Here is a 24,590-nt window from a genome sequence, read left to right on the forward strand (position 1 = left end):
CTAAGAGTTGATTCTGTTCCCTGCCATGGCCCTGCCAGTCCCAATAGGATCCCTGTCTCATGACCTCTGTACAACCACTTTGGCACTGAAAGCCAGGAGTTAAGTTAAACCTGTTTCCTTCTGTGGCTCCCAAACCTCTGATATGTGCACAACCAGGTCCTACTTCCCTGTGATTCTGTGCCTTGCTTCAGCTCTGACAATTTGGGGTTGGAATAGGGCTTCATAACTTGTGCTAGATTGAAACTATCTTCAGAGCTCCATCTGGTTTCAGGTCCATTTGTGATAATTTATGCTTGTTTCCATGGTGAGATACCTCTCCCCTCCCCCCACACCCAGTGTCTGACTCATTTGGTAGAATTTGTACTGATTTCCTTGGAACAATCCTTTCCTGTGCCTCTGTTTGCTTCTACATTTGCCTGAACTCAACATGCTGGCTCCTCTGGTATATCCTTCTGTCAGCCTCTGATGGCTTTTAGTCATTTTTTGTTCATTCTAGACTGGATGGAGAAACTTACTTTATTGTTTTTGGAGAGAGGGCAGGATTCTTGGTGGCTGGTCTTTCACAGGTCCTTTTCAAATATTTGATAGGGTTCATGTGAGAGAACTGGGCTTCTTTTCAGTCTTTCACATCACAATCTTAACTAGAAGTAATTACTGAGTCTCTTAAAAGACACATGAAGCCTATTTTTTCCTTAAAATTCATTGCCTATATAAATTCAACAGGAAAAAAATCTGTTCTAAACTTGTCTAGATAGTTCCATTTCTCTTTGACAGAGAATTATCAGTGACTACTACATGCTTTGTAATTCTATAGCAATTGAAACCTTTTGATTAATGGAGTCAGACAGACTGTTGATCTTCATGAAATTCAGTATTCTTACCCAGATCTATGTTTATAGCTCGCTGATCACAATTTTTAAAAAATAGTCCCATTTTCCAACTGGCTATTGGGCAACGCTGTTACAAGCATTTAAGATCTAACAAGCAAGTTGAGCCAACATGCCTTGCTAGTTATCCAAAGGTGAGACCATGAATTTCACATAACAGTTTAGAATAGATCAATATGTTGCAATAATGAATGCAGATACTTGGGTCACAGTATTATTCCTAGACCACTGGCAAGTGGCCCTATACCGCTGGCAAGAGGAAAACCAGAAAAAAGGAATGTAATGATTCACTTTTCAAAACAGGCGTTTTTCTTCTGGTTCTAATAAACTTTGTAGAGAACAGTCATAGACTTATAGTTTTATTCGGTTCTTACTTTTTTTTGAAAGGCTGTTTTATAGTAAGCAAAACAGACTCATTCATGAGATGAGGAAATGCCAACGAATATTGGTTCTTCATTTCTATGGATCTAAGATACTGGATTGTATAAAGAGAGTCACCTTAATTTAGGTCATCTTGTTTTCTTTTAGTAATCATGCCATATTCAATAAATATCTATTAAATTCCTACTATGTGCCTGGCACCATGCTAAATGCTGGGAATTTAGATAAGAAAAAGATAGTCCCTATACTTAGGAAGTTTGCAATCTAGTTAGGGAATACAATTCTCAAAAGGAATGACAATTCTCAAAAGGAATGTTATTTGTTCCATCTCATGATTAAAGAACAAAATGATTAATCAACTTACTCTAAAATATACATGAAATTGGGGTTAATAAAATTCATGGGCTAGGCATACACACACAAAAGGGTCTGAATGCAAAGAAACTGAAATATTTGCTCATGTTATCACTGTTTTTAAACTCAAGAATGTGTCGTTTATATACCTAAATGGTTTTACTCTTCTTTCCTTTTTCCTTTCTTTCTTTCTCTTTTATTTTTTCAGTGAGTTTAGTTACTTTTCAGTTGTGTACCACTCTTCCTGACCCCATTTGGGTTTTCTTGGCAGAGATACTGGAGTAGTTTGCCATTTCCATCTCCAATTCATTTTACAGAAGAGGAAATCAAAGCAAACTGGGTTAAGTGACTTGTCTGGAGTCATACAGGTAACAAATGTTTGAGGCCAGTTATGAACTCAGGAAGAAGAGGAGTCTTCTTGACTTTAGACCAAGTACTTCATTTTCTGTGCCATCTAACTGCTCTCCCCAACCTTTTTTTTTTAAACTAACATCAAATACTTTTTTATACTAGTTGGGATCTCATTCCTTCCTATTCTTTATCACTATTTCTTTTGAGCTACTTGAACTTTTTATCCTCTAAATGAAAATTTCCCCCTATTTCTGTAAAGTATACTTTTCATAGTTTTACTGATATAGCACTGTAACACAAACATTCTTTTCATTTTGTAACTTAATCAAAGCTATCTTCATGAAAGTCACAAGCCAACACAAGTTATAATAATTGGGGTCCTGAAGTCAGATCCCAGCCTTGGGATTGTCAGAATAGAAATAAGGGAAGAACCAGTCCAATTACCTACATAGGGAGATAGGTTTTGGTCAGCCTCTCCTGGGAAGCCTGCTATACTAGGAGACAGGGAAAATTCAGAACTTAGAAAAAAACACTAGGAAAATTGCACAAGAATCTGAATACCAAAGTGATCTCCAACATCCTACTGGAAGTTGTTCATAACAAAACAAAGGATAAAACAAAACAAAACAAAAAACAACAACAAAAACCCCACCAACTTTCCCCATGTAGAATAATGAAAAGAGTTCATTAGCCAAGGTCAGTGTGCCATGGAAAAGCTGGAGAATGATACAAGAACTAGGAACTGAAGCAGAAGATGGACCTAATGCAAGCCATTCCATCTGTTATTGCAATTGTGGTGACATCCAGATTATAAAGACTATAAAGAAAAACAGGACCATGCAAGGCCTTCCCATCTCATCCAAAGGTACCAGAGATGTCTTGCCTGAGCATAGTCCCAAACAAAGAACTGAGGCCAAAAAAATATAAACAAACAAAAACAATTGAACACAAAGAAAAAATGCTGTCAGTCAAGAATAGCCAATAGAAAAATTAAGAAAAAAGAGGCTAGGGATACATTGTGAGAAGATGGTGGAGTAGGGCATGAAGGTTCTTTGCCCTCCTAATACCCCCAGAAACAACCAAAAATCATTCTATAGAATCTTTACTAAAAGCCCCCTAAATAGACAGGATAGAATAGAAGTTAAGTTGAATAGCCAGGGACAACTAGGACCCAACAACCAGCAGCCTCACCTTGTTTGCTGAACCTGGGGGCTTACAACCCTAAGGGTCCCACTGTAATCCACAGGTGGAGAGCCCTTGGAATAGCTGTGTTTTCTGTGGCCAGGCCCTGGGGGAAGGAACTCAAACTCACTGTTAACAAATGAGGGACTTTGGAATCTGGAGATACATAGACTATACACTTGTACTATCCCATACTGCAGAAGTAGGAGAGGAGGAATGAAGAAGGAGAGCACACTGATGAGTATGTGTGCTAAGAGACATCAGCTGTGGTTGCTTCCAGGAGAGTGGTGTCCCTGGATACTGCCACAGGGTAGGGTAGACTGCCTGCTTGTAGTTGCAGTGGCAAAACTGTCTGAGGACTCTGGTTGGAATATTAATTCCAAACTGGGGCTTGAGTGAGAGACCAGAAGTACTTCCAATCCTGGAATACAAAAACCAGAATAACTAAATAGGATCCAGGAGAAGAAAACACACACACACACACACACACACACACACACACACATACACACACACCTTGAAACCTTAATACACTAGGAACACATTTCAACACACTAGGAACCCTGGGCTTTCAGCAAAAAGCCAACAATTAAATCCATTGTCTTGGTCAATAAAAATTTAAAATAAGTAAATAAAGAAAAATAATCATACAAAGGAGAACAAATCCAACTATGGATAGCTATTACAGAGACAGAGAAGACCTCAGCACAAACTGAGAAGAGACTGAAGTCACGCCTACTTCAAAAATAGCAAAGAAATACAATAAATAGCCATATGAACAAAAGGAGCTTTTTGGAAGAACTTTAAAAAATCTTCAAAAACCAAATGAAAAATTGCAAAAAGTTTTTTTAAAAAGGATATCTAACAAACTTGAGTTTCAACTATTCCTGGGGGAAAAATTCACAACTCAGGAGGAAATTTGATTGATAAGAAACATACAAAGGTGATGAAAGACTAATCATAAGCAATCCAAAAGGCCAAATTGTTTGATTTCTGTATGGGAAAAAAACATCTATGGTCCTGGGAATAGCATCATTGCCCAGGTATTTTGAAGGGACAGGTATGGAAGGGAGACTCAAGGCTAAGGTAAATGTAATAGAATGGACCAAGAGGAGTTAGGTGGAATGGCTATCTCATATGAAAGAAGAATTAGTAGAGGAACTCTCACAGAAAAGGGGAGGAGAAGGTGGAGGAATGGGAGTATTAAAACCCTATTCTCGATGACTTCTGGTTAAGATGGCAGCAGAGTAAGGAGCAGTTGCTTGATCTCTCCTAACCAAAGCATACAGGACTCCTCAAGGGGACATAAAAATGAATCCAGACGAATGAAGGAACCCCACAACAGGGCGCAGCATTGAAGGTATGCGGAATCGGGGCATTTCCACGCTATAAAGGAGTGAAACAGCTCTCACTAAAACGCGAGAGGAAGAAGCCCCTCCCCCATGCCCCCACACCACGCACAGCGCCAAGGCCAGCCCACAAGAGTTAAAGCAGATTTGGGACACCCATTAAGTCACTGGCAGCTCCAGGGCTTGTTCCTGAGAGCAGAAAGACTTAGGACCCCAAGAGGCTAAAGAACACACATGAACTATCCTGAGTGCCTGCTTGGGGGAAGGCATTGCCCTAGGCATGGACAAGGATCTTGAGCGCAGGCTTGGACCTTGAGTGGGGACCCTGTGCAGACAGGAGTGTGGCTGTGGAAGCAGCCCCTGAGACTGCTGAAAGAGCCTTGGGCAAAGGGGCAGACCAGGGATGACCAGGAGGCTCGAACCCCGAGAACAACGAGACCTGAGACCTCGGGAGCCTAGAAAGCGCAGACAGACCCTGAGTGTGAGGACAAAGCTGATAAGGCGCTGGGCTAACAACAATGGCAAGCCAAAATCGGGAAGCCCAGAAGTGAAAGTTTATCAAGAAGAACTCTGTAACACTCGACAACTTTTACACAGAGAAAATCCAGACAACAGAGAAGAACAAACAAGAAATCATATCCAAACCTTCCCAAAACAATGAAAACTGGTCACAAGCTATTGAAGAGTTTAAATCTGAGATGATGAGAAAGATGGAAGAGATCTGGCAAGAAAATAACAGTTTAAAAGGCAGAATTTCACAATTGGAAAGTGAGGCTCAAAAATCAAATGAACTGATAAGCAAATTGAACACTAGAAATGACCAGATTGAAAAGGAAAACCAAAAGATTATAGCCGAAAACCAGTCCCTAAAGGCTAGAATTGAGCAATTAGAAGCCAATGATCTCTCAAGATAGCAAGAACAAATAAAACAAAGTCAAAAGACTGATAAAATAGAAGGAAACATGAAATATCTCAATGAGAAAGTGACAGACCAAGAAAACAGGTCTAGAAGAGACAATTTGAGAATCATTGGTCTTCCTGAAAAAGCAGAAATTAATAGAAATTTGGACTCCATACTAAAAGAAATTATTCAGCAAAATTGCCCTGAAGTTCTACAAGAGGGCAATATAGACATTGAAAGGATCCATAGATCACCCTCTACACTAGACCCAGAAAAGACAACTCCCAGGAATATAATTGCCAAATTCAAGAGCTTCCAAGTAAAAGACAAAATTTTACAAGGAGCCAGAAAGAGACAATTCAGATATCAAGGAGCATCAATTAGGATCACACAGGATCTGGCAGCCTCCATACTAAAAGACCGCAAGGCTTGGAATATGATATTCAGAAAGGCAAGAGAGCTGGGCCTGCAACCACAGATCAACTACCCATCAAAATTGACTATATACTTCCAGGGGAAAGTATGGGCATTCAACAAAATTGAAGATTTCCAAGTATTTGCACAGAAGAGAACAGGACTAAATGGAAAGTTTGATATCCAACCACAAAAATCAAGAGAAACATGAAAAGGTAAATAAAAAACAGAGGGGAAAGAAAGAAAACTTATAATATTTTAAATTTGCCTTTTTAAGGGCCTCAGTAAGATCTAATTATCTGTATTCCTATGTGGAGAAATGCTATGTATAATTCTCTGTAGTGAACTCTATTCACTATTATAGTATTCACTATTATAGTAATCAGAAGAATAACTCATAGGGAGAGGGTGGAATACTAAATGGTCTAAGATGACATGGCGGGTGGGAAAGAGGGGAGTGAATAGTAGGGGACACCAAGAGAAACTTGAGTGAATAAGAAAAATAGGATATTCTATTACACACAAAGAGGGCATGGAAAGGGGAGGGGACAAATACTATTATAAGAAGGAGAGGAAGAGAGCATTAAGAGGTAATATTTAAACCTTACTCTCAGTGTAATCAACCCAGAGAGGGAAGAGTAGCTACATTATCCATTGGGATAAAAAACTCTATCTAACCCTACTGAGAAAGTCAGAAGGGATAAACCAAGGGGAGCAGGGGAGTGGGGAGGTCAAAAAAGGGAGGGGAGAAGAAGGGAGAGGGAATTCATTAGGTCTTTAAAAATAAAAAGAGGGGAATAACAAGGGAGGGGGTAGAAAGGGAAGTTAATCAAAGGAGGGGATAAGGGATACCGGCTCAAAGCAAACCACTAGTTTAAAAGAAAATAGTGTAAGAAGAAGGGGTGGGACTAGGGGAGGATACAAAAATGTCAGTGAATGCACAACTGATAATTATAACTCTGAATGTGAATGGGATGAACTTGCTCGTAAAACGGAAGCAAATAGCAGAGTGGATTAGAAACCAAAATCCTACCATATGTTGTCTACAAGAAACACATATGAGGCGGGTGGACATACACAAGTTTAAGGTTCAGGGCTTGAGCAAAATCTTTTGAGTGTCAAATAAGAAAAAGAAGGCAGGAGTGGCTATTATGATTTCTGACAAAGCCAAAGTAAAAATAGATATGATTAAAAAAGACAGGGAAGGTCATTACATCCTGATTAAAGGCAGTATAAACAATGAGGAAATAACACTGCTCAATATGTATGCACCAAGTGGTATAGCATCCAAATTCATGAAGGAGAAACTGGCAGAACACAAGATGGAAATAGATAGTAAAACCATAATAGTGGGAGATCTAAATACTCCACTTTCAGATCTAGATAAGTCAAACCAAAAAATAAATAAGAAACAGGTAAGAGAGGTGAATGAAATCCTAGAAAAATTAGATTTAATTGATATGTGGAGAAAAATAAATAGGGACAAAAAGGAATACACCTTCTTTTCAGCTGCACATGGTACATTCACAAAGATTGACCATGTAATAGGGCATAGAAACATTGCAAACAAATGCAAAAGAGCAGATATAATAAATGTAACCTTCTCAGATCATAATGCAATAAAAATGATAATTAGTAAGGGCAACTGGACAGGAAAATCAAAAACCAAATGGAAATTAAACAATATGATTCTCCAAAACCAGCTAGTCAAAGAAGAAATCATAGAAACAATCAACAATTTCATTGAAGAGAATGACAATGATGAGACATCCTACCAAACTCTGTGGGATGTAGCCAAGGCAGTACTCAGGGGGAAATTTATATCCTTGAGTGCATATGTTAACAAAAAAGGGAGGCAGAGATTAATGAATTGGGCATGCAACTCAAAAAACTAGAAAGCGAGCAAATTAAAAATCCCCAGATGAAAACTAAATTAGAAATACTAAAAAATAAAGGAGAAATTAATAAAATCGAAAGTAAAAGAACTATTGAATTAATAAATAAGACTAGAAGTTGGTATTTTGAAAAAACAGATAAAATAGACAAAGTACTGGTCAATCTAATAAGAAAAAGGAAAGAAGAAAACCAAATTGACAGTATTAGAGATGAAAAGGGAGACCTCACCTATAATGAAGGGTTAATTAAGGCAATCATTAAGAACTATTTCGCCCAATTATATGGCAACAAATATAATAATTTAGGAGATATGGATGAATATTTACAAAAATATAAATCGCCTAGATTAACAGCAGGAGAAATAGAATACCTAAATAATCCCATATCAGAAAGAGAAATTGAACAAGCCATCAAAGAACTCCCTAAGAAAAAATTACCAGGACCTGATGGATTCACAAGTGAATTCTATCAGACATTCAAAGAGCAACTAATCCCAATACTATACAAATTATTTGATATGATAAGCAAAGAAGGAGTCCTACCAAATTCCTTTTTTGACACAAATATGGTACTGATTCCAAAGCCAGGGAGATCAAAAACAGAGAAAGAAGACTATAGACCAATCTCCCTAATGAACATAGATGCAAAAATCTTAAATAGAATACTAGCAAAGAGACTCCAGCAAGTAATTAAGAAGATCATCCACCATGATCAGGTGGGATTTATACCAGGAATGCAAAGATGGTTCAACATTAGGAAAACCATTCACATAATTGACCATATCAACAATCTAACAAACAAAAATCACATGATCATCTCAATAGATGCTGAAAAAGCCTTTGACAAAATACAGCATCCATTCCTATTGAAAACATTGAAAAGTATAGGAATAGAAGGACCCTTCCTAAAAATAATAAACAGTATATACCTAAAACCATCAACAAGCATCATATGCAATGGGGATAAATTAGAAGCCTTCCCAATAAGATCAGGAGTGAAACAAGGATGCCCATTATCACCTCTATTATTCAACATAGTACTAGAAACACTAGCAGTAGCAATTAGAAAAGAAAAAGAAATTGAAGGTATCAAAATAGGCAATGAGGAGACTAAGCTATCACTCTTTGCAGATGATATGATGGTATTCTTAAAAAATCCTAGAAAATCAACTAAGAAGCTGGTAGAAATAATCAACAACTTTAGCAAAGTGGCAGGATACAAAATAAATGCACATAAATCATCAGCATTTCTATATATTTCCAACACATTAGAGCAGCAAGAAGTAGAAAGAGAAACACCATTTAAAATCACCCTAGACAATATAAAATACTTGGGAATCTATCTACCAAAACAAACAGAGCAATTATACAAAAACAACTACAAAACACTTTCCAAACAAATAAAATTGGATCTCAACAATTGGAAAGCCATTGATTGCTCATGGGTAGGATGAGCTAACATAATAAAAATGACCATTCTACCCAAATTAATTTACCTATTTAGCACCATACCTATCAAATTACCAAAAAACTTCTTTACTGAATTAGGAAAAACTATAACAAATTTCATTTGGAATAACAAAAGACCAAGAATATCAAGGGAAATAATGAAAAAAAAATGTGAAGGAAGGGGGCCTAGCAGTAACAGATATTAAACTATACTATAAAGCAGCAGTCATCAAAACAATATGGTACTGGCTAAGAGACAGAAAGGAGGATCAGTGGAATAGACTTGGGGTTAATGACATCAGCAAGACAGTGTATGATAAACCCAAAGAGCCCAACTTTTGGGACATGAATCCACTATTTGACAAAAACTGCTGGGAAATTTGGAAAACTATGGGAGAGATTAGGTCTAGATCAACATCTCACACCCTACACCAAGATAAATTCAGAATGGGTGAATGACTTGAATATAAAGAGGGAAACTATAAATAAGTTAAGTGAACACTCTGGGAAAGGAAAGATTTTAAAACCAAGCAAGAGTTAGAGAAAATTACAAAATGTAAATTAAATGGTTTTGATTATATTAAACTAAAAAGCTTTTGTACGAACAAAAACAATGTAGTCAAAATCAGAAGGGAAACAACAAATTGGGAAAAAAATCTTTATAACAAAAAACTCTGACAGTGGTTTAATTACTCAAATATACAAGGAGTTAAATCAATTGTATAAAAAATCAAGCCATTTCCCAATTGATAAATGGGCAAGAGACATGAATAGGCAATTTTCAAGTAAAGAAATCAAAAGTATCAATAACCACATGAGAAAGTGTTCTAAATCTCTAATAATTAGAGAAACGCAAATCAAAACAACTCTGAGGTGTCACCTCACACCTAGCAGATTGGCTAAAATGAAAGAAGGGGAGAGTAATGAATGCTGGAGGGGATGTGGCAAAATTGGGACATTAATGCATTGCTGGTGGAATTGTGAACTGATCCAACCATTCTGGCTGGCAATTTGGAACTGTGCCCAAAGGGCTATAAAAGAATGCCTGCCCTTTGATCCAGCCATACCATTGTTGGGTTTGTACCCCAAAGAGATCATAAACAGACTTGTACAAAAATATTTATAGCTGCGCTTTTTGTGGTGGCAAAGAACTGGAAAAGGAGGGTATGCCCTTCAATTGGGGAATGGCTGAACAACTTGTGGTATATGCTGGTGATGGAATACTATTATGCTCAAAGGAATAATAAACTAGAGGAGTTCCAGGTGAACTGGAAAGACCTCCAGGAACTGATGCAGAGCGAAAGGAGCAGAACCAGAAGAACATTGTACACAGAGACTGATATACTATGATAAAATTGAATGCAATGGACTTCTGTACCAGCAGCAATGCAATGACCCAGGACAGTTCTGTGAGATTTATGGTAAAGATGCTACCCACATTCAGAGGAAGGACTGCAGGAGAGGAAACATATAAGAAAAACAACTGCTTGAACGTATGGGATGAGGTGGACATGATTGGGGATGTAGACTCAAAACTACCACACCAATGCAACTATCAACAATTTGGAAATAGGTCTTGATCAATGACACATGTTAAAACCAGTGGAAATGTGCATCAGCCATGGGTGGGGGGAGTGCGATGGGTGAAGGGGAAAGTAGGAGCATGAATCATGTAACCATGTTAAAAATGAATATTAATAAACGTTCAAAAATTTAAAAAAAAACCCTATTCTCATCAGACCTGAGATAAAGAGAAAACAAAATACGCAATTATAAGGGTAAAATAAAAATCTTCTTAGTGTATAGAGAAACCAGAAGGAAGGGAGATGGAACAAGGAAGGGACTGGGAGTCCTCTTGAGTGACTGAGGGAATAAGAGAAGGAAGGATGGTTTAAGAGAAAAGAGGGGAAGGGGATAAGAAAAGGGAAAACAGGGAGGGATACCTAGAGGGAGATACATATCAAGAGATAGAGAGGTAAAGTGAAAGGATAAAAGTGAGACTCGGACAAGATGGGGAGATATTTTTAGAATCAAACTCATATCAAGAAGTAAGAGGGTATGACTGGGGGGATAAGGAAGACATCTTTTACAAGGTGGATAAAATAGAATATGAATTAAAAGTTAAGGAGGAAGGGACAAAGGAGGAGCCTTTGGAAAGGTGGGCCAATTTGGAATGAGGAGGGCAAGAGGTGAGAGTAAGGGAGGATTTTTGGAAAGGGATGTGAATTGGAAAAGTTTTGATTGAAGGAAATTGGACATCTGATGAGGGATACAGCAGAAATAAAAGAAAGATGGGACAAATAGTGAGGAGGAATGGTGTTGATGGAAATACACAGTTAGTAACTATGATATTGAGAATAAATAGGATGAATTCACCCAGGGTAAAAAAATGGATAGCAGAAAGGATCAAAAACCAGGACCTGACAATATGTTGTTTACAAGAAACACAATGAAAATGAGAGACACACATAAAATGAAGGTGAAGGAGCATGATATACTATGCTTCTGCTGATCCAAAGTCATTATCTCTGACAAAAGTGGGTCTACAATGAATATAATTGGAAGGGATGAACAGGGTAACTATATTATGTTAGAGCAGTGATGGACAAACTACAGCCCGTGGGCCAGATTCAGGGTGGGGGAACCTGAAATGTTCTATCCTGCTGCGAGACATTATTCCTTATCTGACTAATACAATGAAACTTTAAAAGAGTTGCCTTGGAAACAGACTGACAGATAATCATTTCCTTTCCTTTGGCCCCCTCTTTAAAAAGTTTGCCCATCACTGTGTTAGAGGATACTACGGATAATGAAGCATTATCAGTATTGGACTTGCATGCATCAAGAGTTAGAGCATTTGGATTTTAAAGGAAAAATTAAATGAGATACAGATGGAAATAGATAACAAAATAATAATACTGAGGGACTTTAGATTTATTTAGTTCTGAGAGAGAAAGTTAAACAAATGAATACACAATAAGTTAAGGAGATGAATAGAACTTCAGATTAATTAAATATGATAGATATCTTGAGAACCCCCATACACATACATGAGACCTAAGCCTGAGTGTACACACATAATCCAAACTTAGTTTCTGGTGGGACAACAATGGTTTAAGTATTCTGCAAATGTCTTATTTTACCGCCCATGATACCATGGAGGTAGTATTGCATTCCTGAGGAGTTGTAGCATTGGAACAAAAGTTCTACTGAGTATGGCTAAGCTGGAAAGCCTTGGTTTTGGAAAGGTATATATCTTTTTAAATGGCCACAAAGTCAAGAGAAAAAAGTATCAAAGTAAAACAAATCCAAAGGGAACTCAAAAGCAGAGGATGTCTAAAATAGCACACATATATAGTTTACATGTTTTTTAAACAAATTGTAGAGTGTGTGGTTTCACACATAAATTTTAAAATGCACTTGTTTATTTAAATGTTTTTAGTAGTAGTGGTTACTAAGTATATAATTTTAAAAACTGAAATTGAGAAGATAATTTAGAAGAAATTGAGGTCCTATGACCACTACACACAGAGAAAAAAATATGGCTACAAGGATCCCAAGAATGCATGGAAGAAATAAAGGAAGAAATAAATAAATAAGTGAAATGAGAGATTAGGAAGGGAAAACTGAAAGAAAAACAAAAAGCTTAGAATTTGGAAAAGCCAAGTAATAGTCTTTATTAAGGCTGGAGACAGAGGAAGGAAACAGAATTCATTAAGATGATCAAAAATAGTGGCACAGTCTAAAGACTGAGAAGATGAAAATATACATTATGTTGATTTAAAAACAGATAAAATGATCATTTTAAAATTAAACTTCCTAAAAATCATGACCAAACAAAAAAAATATGTAGCATATTGCATGAAATCGTTAATTAAAAAATAATAAAACCTGCCCAGACTTAGCCTCTGTCTCAAAAAGGTCTATTTTTCCCCCTCTGGGGAACTCCAATATGTGTACAAGTAGGCCTTACTTCTCTTTTGGGGCTGGTTCTGTGCCTCGCTTCAGCTTTGAAAGTCTGGAATTGGTATAGGGCTTCATAACTTGTACTACATTGGGGCTCTGCCTTCAGAACTCTATCTGGTTTCAGGTCCATTTGTGGTAACATGCTTGTTTCCATGGTGAGATACGTCTCTTCTCCACCCCCAGTATCTGACTCATTTGCTAGAACTTGCACAGATTTCCTTGGAACAATCCTTTCCTATGCCTCTGTTTGCCTCTATATTGACCTGAGCTCATGCTTGCTTCTCTGGTATATCCCTCTGTCAGTCTCTGATGACTTCTGGTCATTTTTTACTACTTCTAGACTGTATGGAAGAGATTACTTTGTTGCTGTTTTTAGCAGGGCGAAGTTTTCTTTGTCACTGGTCTTTCAGAGGTCCTTTTCAGATATTTGGTAGGATTTATGTGAGAGAGCTGGGTTTTTTTTCCTCAGTTTTCATGACAGGATCTTAACTCTCAAGTAATTATGAAGTCTTTTAAAACTACATGAAGCTTATTTTTTCCGTAATAATAATTTCCTGACAAAAAACCCCAGGAAATTCCATACAAAAAGATTTGTTATATGTAAAGCTGTTGTCATCATAAGGCATTGCAATCAGAGGGTCATCTTTTAGGGTAGATTTTTATATTTCCTAAAGAGCTTTTCACTCATTCTGCTAAGACTTCTACAGTCAAGAAAAGAAATTTACTCTAAATATTGTCTGATATAGTTCTACAGTTAATCATTAAACAAACAAAAAGATATAGCTCAGCTATCAAACTCTATGGATACTAATGTGGTAAAAGTAGAAAGAAAAAAGGTGTATTTAGTGCTGAAAAGTAAATTGATGAGGAGAAATCCTCTTCTCATCTCCACAGAATAAGGTGAGAGACTCTAGACTAACAGTTCTTAAAGGGAGTATGTGAAGTCAAAACTATTTTCTTACTACTAAGATTGCTTTAATTTATAATATGGTAAATATTGACATGTATATAACCTACATAGATGAAAGCTCTTTGACAGGAGAGAATTCTCAATAATTTTTAAGAGTATAAAGGGTTCTGAGATTTAAAAAAAAAAAAATATTGAGAACTACTTAGGTCCCCAAGCTGTCTAGGCAATTGAAGTACTATTATGAAGTACTAATATGGAGGTATGCATTCTTAAATGATTCTAAAAGACATTTTCATTTTGTTTTTCTTGAAGGCAAAACCACTTGTTTGAAATATTTCAAACTTTGGATTGCTAATGATATCATAGACTTCAAAATTGAGAAATATCAGTTCCTCATAAATAATCTGATCTGGGTTCTAGGGTTCCAAATTGAAATAAAATCCCTACTGTTTGTTCTGGATAACAAACAAGCATATGACTTAAGGCTTCATACTTTTTTTGTCAGATTGGTCTGTGATTCATTAGTATTAGGAGTTCCAGATAAGCAACTCTTGTCTACCGATGTGTATTGGTGTTTTTTCCTGCAATGTATATGTGGCAAGGGCTGTCTTTCACATATAACATGGGGATGTCATGTCTCTCAAAAGGGGGAAGAATAGACTGTAGACTTCTCTCCTTTCTCCCTTTCTCCAGGAGAAACTTTAATTCCTACCATGAGGGGAAGTGGGAAGTCAGGGCAAGATGGTTTGGCCACTCTGCTACCCTTAGAGAGAGGAGGTACCAGGCTAGAATTTTATCTATCCTCTTCCTTACATATTATTTGTCTAGAAGATAAGGTTTTCAACTTCATTCTAACTTCTTATCACTGTTTCATTAATTAAAGGGAAGCAGGACCCCAAGCTTTATATCCAAGGCTTTACTCCTTTTCCATCAAATATCAGTTCCACCATGAATAGCAATTATTCTTCTCTTTATTTTTTAATATTTTGTCTTTTCCCTAGCTACGTGAAAAAACAAATTTTAAACTTTTTTTTAAGTTTGAGCCAAATTCTCACCTTCTCTCCTTCCTTCTCTCCTCTCCCCCCTCTTCACTTCTCCCTTTTTCCTCCCTTCCCTCCAAACAAAATTATCCAGAACAAATCCCCTCTTTGAGACATCAAGCAATATCATATAAATTTTACAACAAATAGAAATTGTCAAAGAAATCCATTCGTCCAATTCAATAGCAAAACAAAATTCAGAAAAAGTAATCATAAAAGAATATATACTCAAAAGTCCTCAAAGTCTCTAGTGTAACAAGCTGGGAATAGGAACATGACTGAAACTGTCAGGTCTTCTCATATCAACATCTTCCCAGAGTCTTTTCCTTCAGCAGAACCTGAAGTGAGTTTGGGTTCTTCCATTTCTTTGAGACTATGTCAGAAATATCTAGAGCAACTGCTGGTCAGAAAATACTGAAGAACCGGAAGAAGACTTGAAGAAAACTCAAAGATGATTTTCTCTCCCACTCTCCCCACCTGCCCCTTGATCTCCACCAAAAAGAGAGAGTTCCATACCAATGGGCTTTGGGACTGGGGTTATATATAGTCTTAAAGAATCACTTGTAGCACCTTTGAGATAAGAGAGTTTGCTTTGAGGATATGTAGCCAGAGGGAGGACTTGTCTTCTTTACCAAGACCATATCTTCCTTGTCCTAAGGCTGGTTCTCAATCCACTATTCCATGCTGTGAATATTAATAAAAATTTTATTTTTAGGAAACATTTTATTTTTTTCCCAGATTTCAGGTTGATAGAATTTTAAATAATTGCTTTCTGATATTTTGTAATCCATATTCTCTCCCTCCCACCCTTTTCCCCTCCCCAAGGCAGCAAATAATATGATATATAGGTTGTACATGTATTATCATACAATACATATTTCCATATTCATCATGTTGTGAAAGAAGACACATATTACTTACACTAGAGAAAATTCATGGAGGAAATAAAATGAAAAATGGCATGCTTCAGATTGTATCTGGACTCTGTCAGTTCCATCTATTGCAGTAGATATATAGTCTTTCTCATCACATGTCCCTTGGAGTTGTCCTGCATCCTTTAATAAAAAATTTATATGAATTATTTTAGTAATTATTAATATTTTAGAGATAATTCTTGTTTCAGAATTAAAAGCCTTGGAAGTTTCAGTATTTAAATCCTGAAGAATTAAAACTAATTTTGCTTTGGATTTTTATTGAGATAAATTGCCCTTAATCGCTGGAAATGGGATTGTATCACAGCTTTGTTATTCAATAGACGTTTGTATGATCTGGGGAAAGTCATTCCTGGCCTTAGTTTCTTTGGTTGCAAAATGAGAAGGCTGAACTCCATGACCTCAAAGGACCTTTCTATTTCAAAATCTATGATCATATGATTTGTAAAATGAAGAGGAAGGCAGCAGGAATACTTTTGAATCAGAGAAGCTGGTGTCAAAACCTCTTCTCTGTTATTGAGTGACTTTAGTCAAATCATTTAGCTTCTCTGGTTTTAGTTTTCTCATCTGTAAAATGAGAATTGAACAATATCTATGGGTTTTTCTGACTCCAAATGCTCTGATTCTGTTGGCCTAAGGAGACAAATATGGGGGTGTCGAAATATAGACATAACTTGCCTAAATTAATTCATTAATTGATTCTACAAAAGAAAAACAAAAATACAACCCAGAGGAAACAACATTCCATAAGAACAGAGCTGAAATAAACAGGAGATTAGGAGAAAAGGAAATTTATTATGTTATGTACACCTGGGTTTTACCAGAAGAGTCTGATTCTTAACTAGTTTAAATTTGTATAGATTCTGTCCCTAGAAACCAGCTTGTATACTTGTAATGAAGGTCCAAATACAAAGAGCTTTTTGCTTCTAAAACAGTAGTAAATGAGCAGTGGTGGTCAGAGGAGCTGCAAAAAGCTGAGTGTCTATTCCTTGAATAACATACCTACACAGAGCTTTTAAGTTTTGAGGACTCCGAAATGCATTTTTGTCACATTCCCAGCAAGTTCCTCTGGCATGTAGAAATTGGAATGGGTTGTTTGCTCTACTAATAGGCCCAGGCTTCCTACATAATGTATTCTAGCTCTAGCTGGTTAACTATTTTCTTTATTGAGAGTCTGGGATACAGAAACGGTTCAAACTTTGATGATTGCACAGTCTCCTCAAACCTGCTCATCTCTTCACCTTGACTCCATTGATCAGGGTACTTGGCTTTGGAAATTTTGATGCCTGGAGCTAAAGGCTCATTAATATTAGAAGGATGCAATGTTGACCTCCTTGTTTAACTTGGCTCTTCACAATTGATTAATTTTTCTTGGAACCAAGTCACTGCCAAACCCAAATGTTTCTGACTCAGCTAATAGATCAACATGTTCTTTGCTAAGTGTTTGGTGTCAAAAAGTCTCACTAAGTTTTGAAAAGATATTTCTAGGTTCTTTTCATTCTTCTTAAATTTAAATTTAAAATATATTTTCTGTTACTATTAGATGATTACTAAAATTAAGGCATACATCCTTCTTTTCTATTAATAATGGATAAACTAGATGGACTCAACCAAAATGCTTTTTTTAAGTGGTCTTGCTAAGCATCTCTATGGGGAATTGCTTTGTGGGGAATTGGGTATTGGTAATATAATGGTGTGTGTGTGTGCATTCACATGACTTTGCCTAAATGCAAATGCATGAATAGATAGTTCTGAAAACTTACCTTCTCCAAGAGTGACTGATTCTACCAGGAAGAAAATAGGATGTTAGGGCTATGAGGCTAGCCTGCTCTGATTTCCTCAGGAGGGTGACACCATTGTAGAATTATATCTACTCCTAAATATTACCAGTTTAGGAAGGAATAATTTTTTAGATTTAAACTGCTTTTCTTCATCACTATCCCTTCAGCTGGGGAGAGTACCCCAAGTGATATCTAAAAGTTTGATTATATCCCCACCAAATGCTAATTACACAAATAACATCACAATAGCAAATCTCAAAACAAGCCAATCTCTCCAAGCTAATAGGAAATAGACATCAGAAATAAATTAGAATATTCTAGGAAATGCACAGAGGGAATGAGTTCTCCTACCAGGAGTGAGATATCTCAACTCAACCAAGGGTTCCTGATTTCATCTAAGTGGGAATTCCTTAGGTCCCTGGCATGGAAAGCTAGAAATAGAGAAATGCTCAAAATAGTAGCTCTTCTAACATGTTAGCTTTTTCCTGAAATCTTTCTCTCCCTCCAGGGACTTCTCCCTGAAAATAGACTGAAGTCATGTGTGTTCCTTCTCAAAGTTATAAGCTAGAAGAAAAATCACTCTCCTTTTCCAAATTCTTGACAACTCTGCTCCTCACAAAGCTCATAGCATTTAATAAGCATTTTTTCCACCTATGAGAACAGTCATATGTTTATGCCTAGGCTTGAAGGCCAGTTTATAATAAGTATATATTGTAGCAAAACAAAATATTTCAATTCATTTTAAAAATGTATTTTCCTTAAAATAAAAACTTCATTATAGGAGATATGTTGAATGTAGGTTATGTGTGTCTATATAGGTTATATGAGTCCATCTAGATGAGTCTCATAAGGAAGTGTGAACAGATTTCTCTAGAGCAGTGATGGTGAACCTACGACACATTGCCAAAAAGGGCACACAGAGCCTTTTCTGTGGACATGCCTTTACTAAAAAGCCAGAGAGACTGGGGGGGGGGTGGATAGGAGGCTGTTCCCCACCCCTTCTCCATGTACCTGAGGACAATCCTAACTTCACCCACCCCTCTACCTAGCAGCCCAATGTGAGTGCTTCCTCCCTCCCCTGTCTGGAATAAGGGGAAGGTGGTGGGGTAAAATGGCACTCAGTCTCTGAGGGGGGGGAACAGGGCATGACTCTCTGCCTTGGGGGTACGGTGAGGGCAGGACCTAGCACTCCATCTCTAAAAGGTTCGCTATCACTGCCCTAGAGTCTCTTCCTTTTCCAAAAATTTTTATTTCTGCCAGGAGAAGAGTGAAAAGTTGGAACCATTATGTCAGTCATTCTGCTCTCCTCATAGAGGGTATGTGTAGAATTGGGTTGAATTATATGTATATGACCCTCCCCATAAATATTTTTAGTCTAGGGGGAAATAGTTTTTAGGTTCAAGCTGCATTCCTGATTTTTCTCCCTTTAATGGGGAAATTCTTCAAGCTCTGTATCCAAAGGCTTGAGTCTAAATACTAGTTACACAAAGATAAATTGTAAACAGCAAATAATACCATTTATTCAAACTGAAAGCAAGTAAAAATCAGAGATTGTATCATTCAGTACAATGATTGAGATACTGGTTCCTTCACATTTCAGCTTTTTCCTGAAATCTCTCTCTCCAGGGACATCTTAATGAAGAGTAGCTGAAACCAAGTACATGTTTTCTCCTGAAGTCCAAGACCAGAAGGACAAGTATCTCTCTTCTCCCAAGCTATCACCAACTCTGTCACCCAGGTATGTCACTAATTCTTCTCTACCAATTAAGATAGTCTTATGCAAATGGACTTGAGACCTGGATACAATATGTGTTTTTAAAACTTGGAAAATCCTAACAGACTTTAAGACAATGAATCAAACATTTCCCAACATAGGAAAGTTGTGTTTGCAATTTTTTAATTTTAATTTTTATTGTCATGCAAAACACACTTCCATATTGGTCACTATTGTAAGAGCACACTCATATATAACAAAAACCCCAAAAGAAAACCATGAATACACTGATGTGAAAGATGATTCCAACAGTTCTTTCTCTGGAGGTGGAAAGCATTCCCCATCATAAGATCATTGCAGTACAGATAATGTTCTCCCAGTTCTGCTCATTTCACTCTGCATTGGTTCCTGCAGATCTTTCCAGCTTTTCTGAAATCATCTTGCTTTTAAATTCATATAACACAATATTATTCCATCACCAACATGTACCACAATATGTTGGAAATCTCTCAATTTCTAATTCTTTGCCATGACAAAAAGAGCTGATATTAATGCTTTTGTACAAGTAGGTCCTTTCTCCTTTTTTATTATCTCTTTAGGATTCAGACATTATTATATTATATTATATTATATTATATTATATTATATTGTATTGTATTGTATTGTATTGTATTGTATTGTATTGTATTGTATTGTATTGTATTGTATTGTATTGTATTGTATTGTATTGTATTGTATTGTATCGTATCCTATCGTATCCTATCGTATTGTATCGTATCCTATCGTATTGTATCGTATCCTATCGTATCGTATCACATCAATGATATAGTGGTGTTATCAGATCAAAGGGTATGGACAGTTTTATAGCCCTTTGGGCATAGTTCCTAATTGTCCTCCAGAATGGTTGGACCAATTCACAACTCCACCAACAATGCATTAGTGTCCCAATTTTAACACATCCTCTCCAATATTCACCATTTTCCTTTACTGCCATGTTAGTCAATCTTTGCTATTATTTAAACACATATTTAACATTATCAAAAACAGAGTAGAAATTCAAGGACATTACCTAAGTAAAACAACCACAAAACTAGCATGTGCTTTAAAGTTGGCTGAGTATTTTGACTATAGTATCTCATGTAAGTCTCAGAACAACTTTGTTAGGTAGGTATAAGAGGTATTATTATTCCTTTTGAATAAATAAGAAAACTAAGGCACAAAGAGGTTGTTTCTTATCCATGGTCACATGTAGTAGATTTAGGAAAGTTTCAAACATTACCCTGCATCTAAGTCAAAAGAAATGCCTAATAATGTTATTAAATAGCTAATTCAAAAGAACTTAATAAGCATTTATGCCCTAAGAGCTTCATGACCATGTGAAAAAACAATATATATAGAAATATATACATATATATGTATATACCTTGAAAGAAAAAAAATCATATTGCTCTTTCATTCTTAAATAATTGCATTTATTTAATCATGAGATATGTGTACCTTTAAGACACTACACCACTTCTAAAATCTTGGATTGCCACATTCATTTCCTTTTCCACATTGGTTTTTTAAGTACTTGCTTTTTATGACAGAAACTACTGAAAATCCAGTTTCAAAAAGATAAGACATCACAAGTGAGAAAGTTCAGTAAGTTACTGGAGTAGCCAAAAGTCCAAGTAAACAAAAAATAAATCTCAAATATTCAAGAATGCCATAGAAAGAATGTAGCTCAGTATAAAACCTGAGAACTAACTTGAGTTTAAGCAATAGCTGGCAGATGTTAAGTATTATTGGGTTTCAATCAAAAATTTGAGATATCCTGAGAGGAGGCATTGTGCCTCTGTGAGTTTGTTGCAGTGCACTCAAAACACCAAATCACAGTTTGACTATCCTGGGTTTGTTGTCTATCTCACATGGGAACTTTTTTGTTATTTTTTTCTTTGATTTTTTGAGATGAAATTGTTTTGTGCTTGAGTTTGGATTCAACAAAAAATTCTCTCAGTTCTTTATTTTGTGTATGCAGACACTAATACTGAGAATGAGTCAAACAAGAATAGACTTCATAGCAACTGAAAAGCAGGTTAGTTAAGCCAACAAACTTGATTTAACAAATATCTTAATTGACTTGGCCAAAGCTGGATCCCTTCCCTAGTAGGTAAATTATCATAGTTACCCACATTTTCAAGACTAAATTTTGCCAGATGGGGGGAAAATTAGGGAAGGGAGAAAACACATTAAAACTCCTTGAGACATTATATTTGTACACAAACTTTATTTCTCCTAAACCTTTTAAGCATTTAGAGGTACCTACTGGTTTAACAACATACTGACTATTTACTTAAGTGGATCTGCTTGGTTTTACATAAAGAAAATGATAATGTTTTTGAACTTCCTTGTCATATGGCCAACAAATTAGAGAACAAGCTATTTCCCCAATTGTCACAACCTTTCAATCCACCCCTAAATAGGAATTATACATGATATAAAGTTATTTTAGCTGTTTCTATGGTCTAGGACACCAAGAAAATAAACAAGACAAAAACTCAATGAACTAACAATAGAGAAGCCTAAATCTAACCCGGATCACTGAGCCCCACTTCCTCATTACCTACCATGCTCCTGACTTCAGGACTGCGCAAGCTGACCCAAGTGCTTATGATAGAGCTCAATTCTTCACCTCAATTCTTCCCTTTTCATAGATCAAAGATCATAAATTTGTTCAGTAAGAAGCAAGACAGAGGTAAGGAACAGTAGCATTCTGTGCCCCAAAGAGCTTGTCCAGAGCACAGAAGAAGTGTATTTTGGTCAAGATATGTATGAGTATATTTGTGTGTGGCTGGAGAAGACATGTTGCTGTGGAACATTCCACAGAACCTGGAAGAAAAATCCTAGCCTACAGCAGGGGCAAATTCTGCCCCACTTTCCTCAGAAGTCACTTGGGGGAGAAACTGAGACCAATGAAATCTGAATTATCTTTCTACACTATAGGAGATTGAGATGGTTTTGAAATCTAGCTCCCAGGCGAGGCAAGCCAAAGAAAGGAGTCAGAAAATGAGCAATAGAGAAACACAAGAGAGAAAAACTGAAATTACCAAAAATCTTCAGAGGCAAAAAACTCAGTTAAAAACCTTGAGGAAACTGATAAACCAACAAGGAAAATATTAATAATAGAAGTGAATATGGCAGCTAGAGGAGTTCTGGTACCTATGAATAAATATTGTAAGACAAAGGAAAATGAATCAATTCCTAATAACTCAAGAATAACCTGTGAATTCCTAAAGAGAACATGGAACTACAATAGGATTTTCCTGAGTGATTTGAAAGAGGGATGATAATCATAGAAACATTATTTGTGGCATGTACAGCAGAAATAAATGGTAGAATAGAAAAATTTGAATCCATAGTGGCAAGTCTCATTGAAAAAGCAAAAAAAAGAAGATAACTGCTTAGAAACACAAATACACAGGAATGAAGGATAATCTGGAAGAAGTTAAAACAATAACATTAAAAGAAAACACAATCTTCATACCATCAACACATATTGAAGAATATAAAGTCAAAAAGTCTGAATATTATAATGCAAGAAATAATACAATGAACTGGCTAGAACTTGTGAACACAAAAACCAAAGTGGCCATTGAAAGAATCCACAGATCAAGTTCATAAAAATAAAAACAAAAATTCCTATGCTGCAATTTCCATTATACTGGTTAAATTTAACAATGCCATTGACATGCAATAAATTCTGCAAACTATCAAGAGAAAGATCTTCAAATATAAAGGAAAGGAAATTTGGTTAACACAAAATTGGTCTACTTCCAACATAGGAGGAAATGGAATAACATGTCCTGAAGAGCAAAGGAGCTCAAGATTAAGCCAAAGGTGACCTACCCTGCTAATATGTGCCTAAACATTAATGAAAAAAATAAAGATATTCAACAAAAGGAAGCATTCAGGTTCAACAGAATGGGAAAGTATAAAAAAGTAGGGCAGAGATTTAACACAGTAGATACAGATAGGGAAGACCTGAGTTCAAATTTAGCCTCAGACACTTACTGTGTGACCCCAGGTTAGCCATTTAACTTCTGTCTGCCTCAGTTTCCTTAACTATAAAGCAGAGATAACAACATACTTACACCACAAATTGCTTGTGAAGATCAAATGAAGTATTTGTAAAGAGATTATCACAGTGCCTAGAACTGTGTTGGTGAACCTATGGCACATGTTGGAGGGGGCCACTCCTGCACTTCTTTCCTCCCCTGTCCAGGGAAAAGGTGGTAGCAGGGCTTACATACAGCGTGAGAGTTGTAGCTTAGGCACTTGATCTCTAAAAAGTTCACCATCACTGGCCTAGAACATAGTAAGTACTGAATTAATACTTACTTCTTCCTTTCTTCTGAAGCATTACTAGAATAAACAAATAAACCTAAAGAAAATATTTGCTTCTTTAAACTCCTAGATAGAAATATCAAATGCAAATGAATATAGCAACCAAAGACAACAACAACCAGCAAGATAAAATCACAAGACCAAAGGAAATAAAAGTAATAAGAATTTTTTACACACACACAAATACTAATTAGTATGCATAAACATAGATATACTAAAAAATTGATCACCTAAAAGAAATAGATAGAAATATAGATAGATCCATATCTAGAACCAAAAGCAAGCAGCATATGTACTATAAAAATTTCTAGCAAATATGAGAGTAAAGCAAGGATGCTCATTATTATTTTTTAAAAATTCTATAAATGCTAGCAACAGCAATAAAATATTAAAACAATAAATAAAAATAATAAAACAAGTGAGAAAATTGAAAGTATAAAGATAACTTAAAAGGAAAAACCTATCACTATTTGCTGATGATGAGAGTATTCACTTAGAAAATCATAGGGAGGCAGCAGCTAGGTGGATTAGTAGAAAGAGAGCCAGATCTAGATATGGGAGGTCCTGAGTTCAAATCTAGGCTCAGACACTTTCTAGCTGTGTGATCTTGGGGGAAGGAAGGAAGGAAGGAAGGAAGGAAGGAAGGAAGGAAGGAAGGAAGGAAGGAAGAAAGAAAGAAAGAAAGAAAGAAAGAAAGA

Source organism: Gracilinanus agilis, chromosome 3, assembly GCF_016433145.1.
Source record: "Gracilinanus agilis isolate LMUSP501 chromosome 3, AgileGrace, whole genome shotgun sequence".
In the NCBI taxonomy this organism is placed as follows: Eukaryota; Metazoa; Chordata; class Mammalia; order Didelphimorphia; family Didelphidae; genus Gracilinanus; species Gracilinanus agilis.